Source organism: Globicephala melas, chromosome 4 (genome assembly GCF_963455315.2).
Source record: "Globicephala melas chromosome 4, mGloMel1.2, whole genome shotgun sequence".
In the NCBI taxonomy this organism is placed as follows: domain Eukaryota; kingdom Metazoa; phylum Chordata; class Mammalia; order Artiodactyla; family Delphinidae; genus Globicephala; species Globicephala melas.
The window spans coordinates 112744685-112758108 of NC_083317.1; the positions used below are offsets into that span (position 1 = coordinate 112744685).

The following is a 13424-nucleotide window of genomic DNA, read 5'->3' on the forward strand; positions in this document are numbered from 1 at the left end:
CTCATCACTCTTGTCACTTCTAAAATTCTAGTGCTTAACAAAATGCCTGACATATAATGGGTGTGCTGCTCTTTAAATATATTTTTTTGGAATCAGAAGTCTGAGTATTGCTTCAGATCTGTATCTGATGGTCTGAAAGCACTTAAACAAACTGTGGAGGTGCTGTTATCTAGTGAGTGTCACTGTGCTTCCGGAAGACTATGTCCTGTTTCTGATTTCAACCATGAACTCTTAGAGTTGAAGGGGAGTGAAGGGGTCTTTTCCATAGACCTCTCACCCACGTCAGCAAAAATGCTATTCGATTTCTGCTCTTTTTGGTCTTAGGGTGCTTGTTACATTCAATCATTTGTCTGAGGTATTCTTTCAGAAGAAAGACAGAAGAAATTTACTCCATCTTCTATATGACTGTATTTTAACATCCAGAGGAGTAGCTGTCTCTTCTGCATGTTAACAATCCCCAATTTTTTATTTGACATTGTTTCTTGATCCTCATCATCTTGATATTTAATCCTTTCACCTTTCTCTGGGACGTGGAAATCTCCTTTAAAATGTGGTATCAAGAATTGAACTCAGGGCTTCCCTGGTGGTGCAGTGGTTGAGAATCCGCCTGCTGATGCAGGGGACGCGGGTTCGTGCCCCGGTCTGGGAGGATCCCCGCATGCCGCGGAGCGGCTGGGCCCGTTGAGCCGTGGACGCTGGGCCTGCGCATCCGGAGCCTGTGCTCCGCAGTGGGAGAGGCCACAGCAGTGAGAGGCCCGCATACTGCACAAAAAAAAAAAAAAAAAAAAAAGAATTGAACTCAGTACTCCTGATGTACTCTTTTTATCCCAATTAAAAATATAATAATCCTAGAGAAAAGTTGAAGGAATGCTATATTGAACACCTGCATATTCTTTACCTGTATTCACAAATTTTAATATTTTATCTTATTTACTTTTTTCTGTCTGTATATAAATCTATGAATTTTTACCTGAAGCTTTGATATTAAGTTGCTGACATTATAACACATTGCCCCTAAATATATTAGCACATATTTTGTAAGAACAAAAACATTCTCCCACATAACCACTATACCATCAACACATCCAATGTAACACTGCTATGACAATATACAGTCAACATTCAAATACCCCCAACTGTCCAACTGTTATGTATAGGTGTTTCTTTTTTTCCCTGCCCCAGGATCCAACAAAGGACCATGGTTTACATTTGGTGGTTATGTCTCTTTAACCTTCTTCAAGTTCTCTCACTTTTCTTTTTCTCTGATCATTTTTTCTTTTTTAAAGACTCTGGGATAGGTGTCTTATAGAATGTTCCACAATTTGAACTGATGTGATTGCTTTTTCATTATTAAATTCAGGTTAAACATTTTCACAAGAATATTACATAGGTAAAGTTGTGTCCTATCATTCTATCACATTAAGAGGAGCATGGTATCAGTTGGTCTCATTACTGATGGCAAACATTTTGGTCATTTGATCACCATTATTTAACATGGTGTTCCCAGACCCTCCTTTATAAAGGTCAGTATTCTCCTTTGTAATTAATCCACAATATGTGAGGTAATAATTTAAGACTATATGATTATCTTGTTCTCCAAGATTTATACCTATAGTTTTAGCATCTATTGATGACCCTTGCCTTCATCAGTTATTACATTGGCAGGTGCAGCATTTCTAATTTTATCCTTTTAATCTTTACTAGCTGGCATTCTAATACAAAGAAGAGCTCTGCCTTTCCTGATGTGCTTTGAGTACTTTTGATCTCCTTTGTTCTGAATATTATACTCTTTGCAATGCAGCCTTAGATTGCAGTAAATTATTTTTCACCATCAGGTCACACAGTTCACGCACTCAAAGAACAAACTGTAGTTCCATTTGAACATGTAGAGTTTTAACTCATTCATCGTATATTAGAGCATTAGAGTGTAAGAATTAATTAGATATGTTCATATAATTCATAGGAGATATCTATTTCTTAACATCCTGACTTAATTAGTTTTTATGTTTTCAAAGCTCTCTATTGACTTAATGTATTTTTCTGGCCTCTTACTTCCTACTGGAGGTTTATCTACCTTCTGTCATTGTACTGCAGATACGTGGCTAGCAATAAAAATGATCACATAATATTTATGAAAATGATTGTAATTCTACCCATAGCTACAAAGTCATCTGCCAATGATTTTCTGCACATCAGTACTATATGTTAACATGTTAGGACATAAATGTTTTTATTACATGCTAAAATTATAAACACTAAATATAGGAATCATATGACACAATATTGCAACTTAATACTTCTCTGCAGAAAACCCTTGAGATAGAGATACTGTTAATATTTAAGCATATTAATTACTCAGAAAATGGTCTAAACTGTTTGAAATTAGGATCATCTGGTCCACCTTTTTTTTTTTCAGAGAATATGACACAGACTAGAGAAAGTAAAAATCATTTCTTTTCAAGGACATTGGTATTTTTTTGCTTTGGCTTGGTTCATAAAATCACAGGAATTCCTGAATTGGTGTTTCTCTCATGAGTGCCATTTACAGAGGAAACAGATGGGACTTTTCTTCCCATAAAGACTGTATGTGGCTGCAGGAGTTAAACATATTTCTCAACTGCAATCTGGCACTGCTTTTTAATTTCTCAAATTGAAAAAAACATAAGGCAAAAATTATGAGCCATTTCTCTTGTTATTATACTGATTACATAGATTCATCGTGAACAAGACAGATGCTAATTTGTGCATAAAGCATATTCCTTTTGACAGGAAAATATACATAAGTTGTGGTTGAAAAAAGACAAGGATAGTGTTAAAACCATTTTTCGATTTATGTGGAAAGTTTCCAGTGAAAGACATGATCTCCTGCTTTATCACATCAACAATAATTCCTAGATACAGAATGTCAGTAAAGACACCCAAACAAATCTCTTTCTATGGAGTCCGGTGTCTTGGCAATTGGGAATTTTTGAATCAGTGGTGAACCCAAGCAAATCAAGGAAGGTGAGTGGGATGGAGAGAAAAGAATGAGGTCACCTGTGCCCCAATTTCTTGCACCATTTCTTCTACAGAAATTCCAATGTGACCTTCAGCAAGTCCCTTAACATATTTTGGTTTCTGCTTTCCTATTTCTAAATTCAAGATATTTGGGTCACATGCTGGCTGTGTACCTTTTAGCTATAAAATGTGATATATGGATTCTATTTTTCAAGCTATGTAGAATGAGTTTGTGGTATAAAGTTGAATTGATATAAATTGAGAGTCAAATAACCCCCATGACAGGTGGATTTTCCCCAAATCCCATTATGACCTAGAAAATTTGGTATTAAAAGCAACTTCCCTCCTGATAATCTTATAAGTACTTAAGTGTCAGAAATTCAAGACCTAGTCAGTGGAACAAGAATGATGTCTGCCAAGAATGATGGCAAAGCAGAGTTTTAGAAGAGTGGAAGAGTAAAGCTTAAAGCTGGGAGAATGTCTGTGGTGGTGGATGAACTTCTATTTAACCTGTAATAAAAATCATACTTTTCTTTCAATGCCTAGTCAAAAAGCTACTTACCCCATAACACCTTCCCAATTGCCCCTCCCCCACCCTGTTTTCCATTCCGTTTTCCTACCACTTTGTTCTTTGTCCCTTTGATGTGGTCTTCTATTAAAATTATCTACATATTAATTCCTCCCACAGTTTTGTAAATTTCTTGAGCCTTCAGACACTTCTCTTCCATTTTTGTGTTCATTCTTCCGTTCTCTTCTCTCACTATTCTCCCACCCCTACTCCCAGACCACGTCGTCTAAATATCGAGTAGAACCTACTCAGTATTTCTTTCTCAAATTTAACATTATTTCAATTGACAGATGTGAATATATATGTCAGAGCATCAAAATCATTGAATTTGAACGGTTTCTTGATTCATTATGATTGTAGACAGTAAAGTACCCATCAATCTCTGGCAGACAAATGTTAAGATTTACCTGACTGAGCTTGTTGAAGTCAGGGACGATGTCTTGTCCAGATTTGCGCTGTCGGCACTGGTCATGGCATCTGGCACTAAGCATGTGCTCTCTTAAGGCTTACTGAATGGAACAATCCTGACCTATGAGCTAGGTTAGGATTAGATGGGGAGCTGTGTAGAGAAAACAAAAGATTAGTTTTTTCTTGGATGAATTCAAAAGGGACTTCCAAGAAAATAAATAAGGGATTGCAGCTCTCTACGAACCATATTATCTGCAATATTTTCAGAGTAACTAGTCTTTAACTAACTACAGTTGACCCCAGAGCAACTTGGGGTGGGGAGGCGGTTAGGGGCGCTGACCCCTGCACAGTCCAAAATCTACTTGTAAGTTCACTGTCTGCCCTCCCTATCTGGGGGTCCAGATCCGTGGACTCAACCAATCAGGGTCAAGTAGTACTGTAGCATGTATTTACTGAACAAAACCTGTGTATAAGTAGACCCTCACAGTTCAAACCTGTATTGTTTAAGAGTCAACTGTAGTCTCATTTCAACAATAAATAACTTTTTAATAAACTGTGTGAGACACTGCGATACAAAGGGAATCTTATTAACATTCTAGACTGAACCATCTAAGGTTCTTATCTCATTTTCTTCTTCTTCTTAAATACCCCCAAAGCAGCACTTACTTACCCAATGAATTCCAAAACATTTAATTTAGAAGTCTGGCATTTCATAATCACCGATTTTGATTGACATGGGCTGACACATAGGACGATAGCCAAAGAGTTAGAAAACATAAATCCATGATTCTTAAACAATAGTAACCAAAAAAAAAAGTTACAGATATCAAAACTTTAGCTGCATCGCACTGAAAAGAAGGCTTGTGCACCTCATAATTTAAAGAGGCAAAACAAGGCGCTACTGAAACCTCACGTTAAACAGCTTATTATTAAGTTGATGGAAAGGAGCAAGTGGTCTCTCCATCTCAGCTTCCCTTAACAGTTTTCCATCAGCTGAAGAAAGAGGTGGGAGGGGTGAATTCATTTATGCATGCACAGATTTACTGCTTTAATAAAACACTATCAGCTTGTTTTAAATGAACTGTTTAAACACCGACTGCAGCCTGTGTCGGCTCATCCTCCCTTCTAACCTCCCCATTGCTTTCACCTGCATTTCACTTAGCTTGGCAGGCAGAGTAAAATGCCTCCTTCAGAACGCACCTGTCTGCACAATCGGAAAAGAAAGCTCCCGTGGGCTCACAGCAAACCGTCAGTCCCGCAATGCCCATGAATCTGTCCGGAACTGCTTCCCGGGGGAGCGGAGAGCAGATCTGAGTAGATCCGAGTAGCTGTCCTGCCATACAGATAGGTTCAGCACTAGCTACGGAGTGACTGGAGCGAGGAAGGGGCGGTGGTGCTGGGGTGCGGGTAGGCGTCGGGCCGAGGCGCCCGCGTGGCCCTTCTCCGGCTTCCTCGTCCTGCTGGTCGCTCCTCCGGAGGGTGAGGTTGTCTCACAGCAGATGCATGATGAGCGTGGAGTCCTTATAGGAATCCCCGTTTAATGTGTCCAGCTCGCCTGCGGCATCTTCGGAAGCTTGTTTGGCTAGAGGCAGGGCTCCTCCGGCGCTTTCTGGGTCTCATAGTAGAACACGGAGAAGTTGAGCGCCAGGCCCAGCTGGACGAGGTGCGTGGGCTGCATGTGCTCTTTGCTGATTTCGAAGGCTTCCTAGTGGCGGCCTCCGGAGCTTCGACCACACTGTTTTTCTCCTCGCCGGAAGCTGCCTCTGCCAGGTAGCGGAAGTAGTCGCCTTTCATCTTCAAGTAGAGGACATTTCCTTTCACACTGGAAATCAGTGCAGTTTTTTTTTTTTTTTTGCGGTACGCGGGCCTCTCACTGTTGTGGCCTCTCCCGTTGCGGAGCACGGGCTCCAGACGCGCAGGCTCAGCGGCCATGGCTCACGGGCCCAGCCGCTCCGCGGCATGTGGGATCTTTCCGGACCGGGGTACGAACCCGTGTCCCCTGCATCGGCAGGCGGACTCTCAACCACTGCGCCACCAGGGAAGCCCTCAGTGCAGTTCTTGATGAGGAACTTGTCCAGCAGAGCCGGCACGACGCTGCACACCGTTTCCAGCTCCTTCTCGATCTACGCCTGGTAAGCCTTAACCTTCCCCTGTTTCTTCTCATTCCCGTCGGCCATGGTTTTCTGCTCGATGCTGCTGCTAACCCTCCAGGAAGACCGCTGGGCACCGACCACGTTCTTGTAGGCCTGGGAGAGGAGGTTTCGGTCTTCACTGGGGAGAGGTTCGTTGAGCTCGGTCACCGCCTTCATGGCGGAGGCCTTGTCGTCGCAGCGCTCCACATGCGCGGCCAGCCGCGCCCGCTGCAGCAGCCGCTCGTAGTCCCCGTTACCGCTAAGGTCCGGCTTCACTTAGCGCCCAGCTCCGCTCCGCTCGCTCGCTCGCGTGTGCGTTCCGGGTCTCCGCGGAGGCTGCCGCCGCGCACGCGCACGCGCACTGGCTCAGCGGCGGCCCAGGCAGCAGGCGGCAGGCACCGCCGCTCGCCCTCTCGCTGGCTTGGAGCGCGCGCTGTATTACCTCATCTTCAGATGCGTCTGGAGTGTTGAAAAAAGTTTATAGTTCCTTTTAACTCCTTTCTAACATATGATTGAGATTTTTTATCCACTTCATGATCTGATGAAAGTGCTTTAGAGGTTTCTTTCAGTAAATATTTTCCAGTTTATAGCATTCATTCTTAAGTTCCCTCTAGGAACCAACAAAGCAAGTGAAGAAGTAGACTTGCTTCCCTTCTCACTGCAGGAAGGAAGTTAGATAACCGATAACCCCAAGTTGCCTCAATAAAGTTTGAACAAACCTCTGTCTCTGGTGTTAAGACTTAAGAGTAAGGTTCGTGGTAATAAATGTTGATTATTGTGTTTTCCTGCCAATCCTCCTGTTCGAAGGCCATGTGCACGTGGGATGTTTTATCTGCTCAGCAGAGTTTTCACCAGGCTCCTCCTTTTCCATAAAATGGATAGTATCTGTACTATTCACTTAAATAATGACTAAAACGTGTCTAGATTGCATAGCCCTGATGGTTTGCTCTCATGGAGTTTCTTTTTGGGTCTATGTTCTCATAAAAGTATTATCAAACCTACCTCTATATTTGCTATAGGAATCTTGTTTGAGGATATTGTCCATCCCAGTGTTCATTCCCTTCCCTATGAAGTTCCACATGAAAATGTTTTTTTAGAAAATTTTCTGCTAATTGCTAGTGACATTTTGCTTCTCCCAAACAACAGGTATTTTCCCTCATAAACAATGAGGGTTATCTGCAACACTAGCTCCAATTATTAAAGCATCAGTAAATGTATAACCTCAGTTAACAAGATGTCAGGAGACAGTTTGGTTTAAGAGTGATTATTCAGCAACTCAGTGATATTCACAGCAATCACAAATTCCTGTTTTTTCCAGCTATGCACCTTCAGTGTCAAGCTTGTCAGGCTAGCCAATGTCATGGTTGTTAGATGGTTGCAGTAGCGCTAGGAGTGAAATCCTCAAACAGTAACATCCAGAAGAGTACCATATGATAAACTTTCTCAGCATATTCTAGCTAATTTCAAAGAAACATCTCCAGAGGACCCCCAGTTATCTCCTACCATTGCATTGGCCAGAACCACGTTAGGTGCCCAACTAGAACAAATCCTAGCAGCACAACTGTTGCAGAGGAGATGAGATGACCATGGCTGGCTTACATTAGTCAGAATTTACCCCCAATCTACGTAGCTACCTTAATAAAAGAGTTTTTTTTTTTTTTTTTTTTTTTAAATAAGGAAGAGAGAGGAAGAGATCTTGAGTAGGAATCAACAGTGTCTATTAGAAACACTTAGAGGGGGTCATTTTCCTTTGACAATAGAAAACTTAGAATTAACTTTGTAAGCCCTGCATGTATCATCATGGCCCTTCTACTTTATGGCTCTTTGTTCTGCTTTTATCTCTTAGTCTTGCTTTCAAATAAAATTTATTTTCTACTGCTCATGATTTTTGTATACTTGTTTTTGACATATATTTCTGATGTTCTAGACTTCACATGTTTTTCAAAATGATGTATAATATATGAAAACTAGAGCTAATGTTTCAGATACAAACTAGGGAATAGAAGGTGATTAGGTAACTGTTCTGGATTTGAACATACAGGATTCATTGACATTCCAGCAGAATCGTTAGAAAGTGATTTTGGGCTAAGCCTTTAAAAACATGGCTGTAGTAATCGACTTCCCAAGCATGGTAACACTGAATATTCTCATATAATTAACATCTCTAATTTACAGACAAGCAGTGGTGGCACTTTTTGTTACAGGTAGAATGTAATTAGCCAAGACAAATAAATTAGGTTTCACACTTCTATCAGGATAGTGGAATTGCAGAGGCTGGTCTGGGAATTTCAGGCCATTGAAGATGCCATTTGACCTCTCAAGGAAATTAACTTTTCCAGCTGCCATTCTGAAAAGTTCTAATTAAGCCATATGGGTATTATTGACTTATTTATTACAATGGATGTCATGTAGGCAACTTTCTTGGAATTCTGGAAAATCCTCCAAATGACTTTTTCTTAATGTATAGGTGAGATGGAAGGCATCTTAGGATGGTACATGTCAATGGGACCATAGAGAGAGAAGATTCATAGAAGATTTATAGATTTAATCATATAAACCTCCAAAGATTCACTTTATTCTTTCCATATGGGGACCCAATTTGTATTACATTTCCTTTTGTACAAGAGTCTTATATAATAAAGAATGCATGAAGCATTTGAAAAAAATTAGCCTCTGTGGTAATGGGAAATATTGCAGAGAAGAGACAGATGTTGGAAAGGCAAATGTGGACTCATTTTATGGGGAAATAAATAAATAATGGGAAGACTTATGTAAGAGTGATGGTTAGCAGTAATCTTCAGGGAAGTGGTTCAATTAAATAATATAGGACAAAAAGTATTGGAAGAGGATTTGTAGGTAGAGATATAATTAATTATAGGGTTATGCAAACTTGGGAACACTTTGTGTGACTGGTTGCTTAAACTAAAACATATTGCACTAGTACAATTACTTAAACAGAAAGTAGGAAGTATGTGTTGGAATCAGCAAGAACCCTGGAGGCACAAATGTAATAAAGAGGAAGAGAAAGTTTGATATTCTTGCAGCCAGAAAAGAAAGGAAACAAAGGGCTGGTGTCTTTAGGGAGAACAGTTAAATGTATGTGATTATAATGTGTGATAGTTAATAAGTTATTCCTATGTGATAGGTAATGTATGTCTTCTCAATCTCCCCATGAAATAATTGATAAAAAGCTGACATTTCTCAGTAATGCTTTGTGAGATGGCTTGTATTTCAGGAATGTAACAAAGGCTGAGTTCTGTTCTCAGGTTAGTTCCATTGAAACTTGGAGGGACAGCCACTTATGTTCCATCAGTTGGATTTTGTTCTGTAAGTGGATTTATTTCATGTTTATTTGTTTCAATTTTGGAAGGAGAAACTCCTTTTTATCTTTCTGCATTGCAGAGGTCTAGAATTATCTTGGGCTCTGCTGTGTTCCCCCATCTCACCACAGAGCCAACACTTCTTCAGAAAGGGCCTTCTGTTTTTGGCCTGGGAGTAAATTACTTGGGTATGTGACATGATGGGGAATGATGTGAGGTAGCAGGGCACAACTGGTTCAGTATTTCTGTAGTCTTTGAATTAATTACTTTAATTATTTGCCTTTGGACAGCTCCTGCTCTTGTATGACTTCCTATGGAATACTGGGGAACTTCTCCTGAGTTTTGCTCAAGATTGTTGGAATGCATGGCTTTTACCTTTGTAGCAGTCCTCTCTGCCTGTTTTGGGTTGTGTGTATGTGTGTGTGTGTATGTATGTGTTTTAAACACGCACTCTCTCTCTTATTGCATTCCAATTTCCAGAAATCTCACAAAAATTTTGCCCATCAAGGTAATCTCTCCTTTTTTTTCTAGCTAATGTCTATTTTTATTTCAGTTAGATTTTGGAAGGAAAGAGAACCATGTGGGATTAATCAAGTCAGCCATCTTTAACAGAAGTCACAGGTGTATATTCTTGACACTTTAAAATGTTTTTTTGTTTGGTGTGTACATTGGGCCTATCCAGTGAGCTGGTATCCATTTTCTTAATTGGTTAACAATATTAAAATTGATTCAGTTGTTCATACATCATGCTTTGCTGCTCAGGGGAAAACATCTTTTTGGCCCAGGAAAGCTCTTCCTGGAATTGACCTGAAGTATACCAATTTTTATATAACCCAACTCATGTAATTCCTGCTTTGGCTTTAGGCTTTAGCTTAAAGGGGGCTTTGATTTAGTAAACAGCAGTTGATCAACTTTTGTGGTTATTGACCTAGGGCATTGCATCTGAATGTGCAAACCATCATAAGTAAAGGAAGATTGATGGAATATGAGCTGGTGTTGTACTTCCTGCTTGCTGCTACTATTTTATTATTCTTTTAGAGCTAAAATATTAAAGTTTGACTTACAGATGAGTATTGCTAAATGCATATTCAAGCTAATAAAGAATTATCAAACACACAGTGAGAAATCAATTTTCAAAGTGGTAGAGTCAAAGCAGGCCAAGTATCATGAAAAAGTCTTGAGCATGAATGAAAAGACCTGTGTACAAATCTCGACACTGTCACTTTTCATATTTTTTTTTTAACAAGAGAGTTACCTGTGTTCCCGCCTTCCTCCCAGTTTCCTCCTCTGTAGACTAGGAATAATATCATCTTCTCCTTGTTTTTGAGAGAAATTAAAGCATCCCTAGTGTTTAATAAATGCTCAATAAATGTAACTTAAATCTGTTATTACTATTTTTGCATTCCATCCTCCTTTGCTTTCTTTTCTCCTGTTTCTCTCCTCTCCTCTGGCCCTAGTTATCACCTATGTATTGGGATTCCTACAGTCTTACACACTTCTTCTGTCGCTCTTGTTCTTGCATTCAGCCCTATTCATCTTTTTCTTGATTTATTGATAATCAATCTTAAAGTGAACATTTTATTCCTTTGTGCTTTTTACCCTTTTCTGCCTAAAACCCCCAAACTGTATTTTTGGTTCTCTAACATCTCCTCCAACATCTGCTACAAGGCTGGGCTGGAAATGCTGGCTAACAGAGCATGCTGGATGGCAGGGTTTTTGCATTTACTTCTGTCTTTCAGACAGGTCATCAAATAACGGGTCAACCAGTCAATTAGTAAAATAAAATAATTATGAAACATAGGAAATGTAGAAGTGTCATAAATTCTACTAAAAAAGATAATCATAAAATCATATTATTTAAAAAGAAATATATTGTTAGTGTTTTCACTTTTTATATTTATCATATAAAATTTTACAATAATTTATAGATGAAAGCCAGCATTTCTTTAAATGTTTACTCCAAGATTCTGTTTTGGCATTAATAATGTCAAAATGGGATTAATGATAACAAATGAGAGTAATAATAAAGTAACAGATTTGAAGTTCAAATTTTATACGTTGCACTCCCCCTGGCAAGGTGCACACACTCCTTGAAGCTTAGCCTAAGCAAACTCTACTTCCTTCCCACTTACCTCTCCCTTTTGTTCACACACACACACACACACACACACACACACACATACACACTCGGGTGCAAAAATCTGAAATTTTTATGTAATACCTATGTTATGCACACAAAAGTTTAATCAGAAAGTAATAGCTGAGACAAAATCGAGTTATAACACTCACATTGTCACCCAATAGGATCAAGAAAAATTCACCTAAGACATTCTACACAAGTATTTTTGATTGTCTCTCTTCCTGTCTTCCCTCAGTGTTTCAGGGGAATGGACAACAAATATTAAATTATTGCCCTCCTTAAACATAGTCATCATTGTCAGCTATGCAAGAAGATTCATCAACAAGAAGTAAAGGTATTACATTTCACTATAGAAGAGATAATAGATGTTCAAGATTCCCATTCTGTTTTTCACCTGTCTACTGTGGGTAGAGAAACACAGAATTTAAAGAAGGTTTACAAAGAGAACAAACTTATGTATACCAACAGGGAACAGGGGCGTGGGATGAATTGGGAGATGAGGATTAACATATATACACTACTATGTATAAAATAAATAACGAATGAGAACCTACTATATAGCACAGGGAACTCTCCTCAATGCTCTGTGGTGACCTAAATGGGAAGGAAATCTAAAAAAGAGGGGAGATATATATACGTATAATTGATTCACTTTGCTGTACAGCAGAAACTAACACAATATTGTAAAGCAACTATACTCTAATAAAAATTTAAAAATAAAATAAATTTTTAAAAATTAAGAAAAAATAAAGAAGGTTTACAAGAACACAGTTTGGAAAAAAAAAAGGAATAATTTCTACTTGTCATAGACCTATAAGTCAAATATTGTTCAAACTCCAAAACATCTCTGCAGGATTCACATATAATGATTTTCTGGTAGACTCCTGGAAAAAATCTCTGACATTTGGTCTGTAAGATGAGTCTCTATCTTGGATATAGTTGAGTGAGTAACTGCTACCAATTGGTTGGCAGCTGAGTTTGAGTTTCCGAAAAACACTTAAGTTGACTGACATATTTATAAACTAGAGATTTTCGTTTGAGCAAAAATGGTTTTAAAAAACACAATAAAGCAAAATTTTGGCTTCAAAGTTAGTCTAATCATTGTCAATGATTTAAAACAAGAGGGAGAAAGCAAAATGTAAGAAGACTTACAGCTGAAGTATGTATGTGTTCTGCTATGACTATAGTTCTGTAGGTTGCATTTGCACATTGATATTAAATGTTTTAAGACTTAAAACAATGCTATGCATACAGTAGATATTTATGTGCCTTTGGAATGTACTGAGCCCCTTTCCTATATTTGGTGAATTTCTTACATTATGAATCCCACTTCCTAAGATAAAGGCCATAAACTTGCTTTTCCAGGCTCCCTTGAGGCTAAGGTACAGGTATGTGACCTTGATTCTGCCAGTCACCCATTAACATATGAGGTCTCTGATTGGTAGAGTGTGGTGTGAAGAAGGCAGTGCAAGGGGGATTCAATTCTGACGGTGAGTTTGGTGGCAAGGAGACACTCAGTTTCAGAAATAGCAACAGCACATGGCCTAGCTTCCAGCACCTGATGTTGGAAAGACAAGGTACAGAACCTGTGCCCAGAATGCAGGCCTGGTGTCTTCTGGTGCCAATCCATCCTGCTTCTAGTTATATAGCCTTTAAGACTGATTCTTCAGAAGTCTGTGAACTGTCTGATCCCCTCTATCAAATTTCTTTTCTACTTAAATGGTCCAGAACGGTTTCTGTTGTTTACACATCACACCTTCAATTAGTACAGTACATAAAACAATGTTACAACTATTTCTACTACTAATACTTTATATTTGTATAGAACTTTTGTAATTTTAAAATAACATCTTTTGAGC

General features: G+C 39.0%; 1 pseudogene; it reads right to left on the reverse strand.

Moving 5' to 3' along the window:
* Positions 1 to 6374, reverse strand: part of LOC115846146 (14-3-3 protein eta-like) — a 213472-nt pseudogene extending 207098 nt beyond the window's left edge.
* Between the last annotated feature and the right edge of the window lie 7050 nt (positions 6375 to 13424).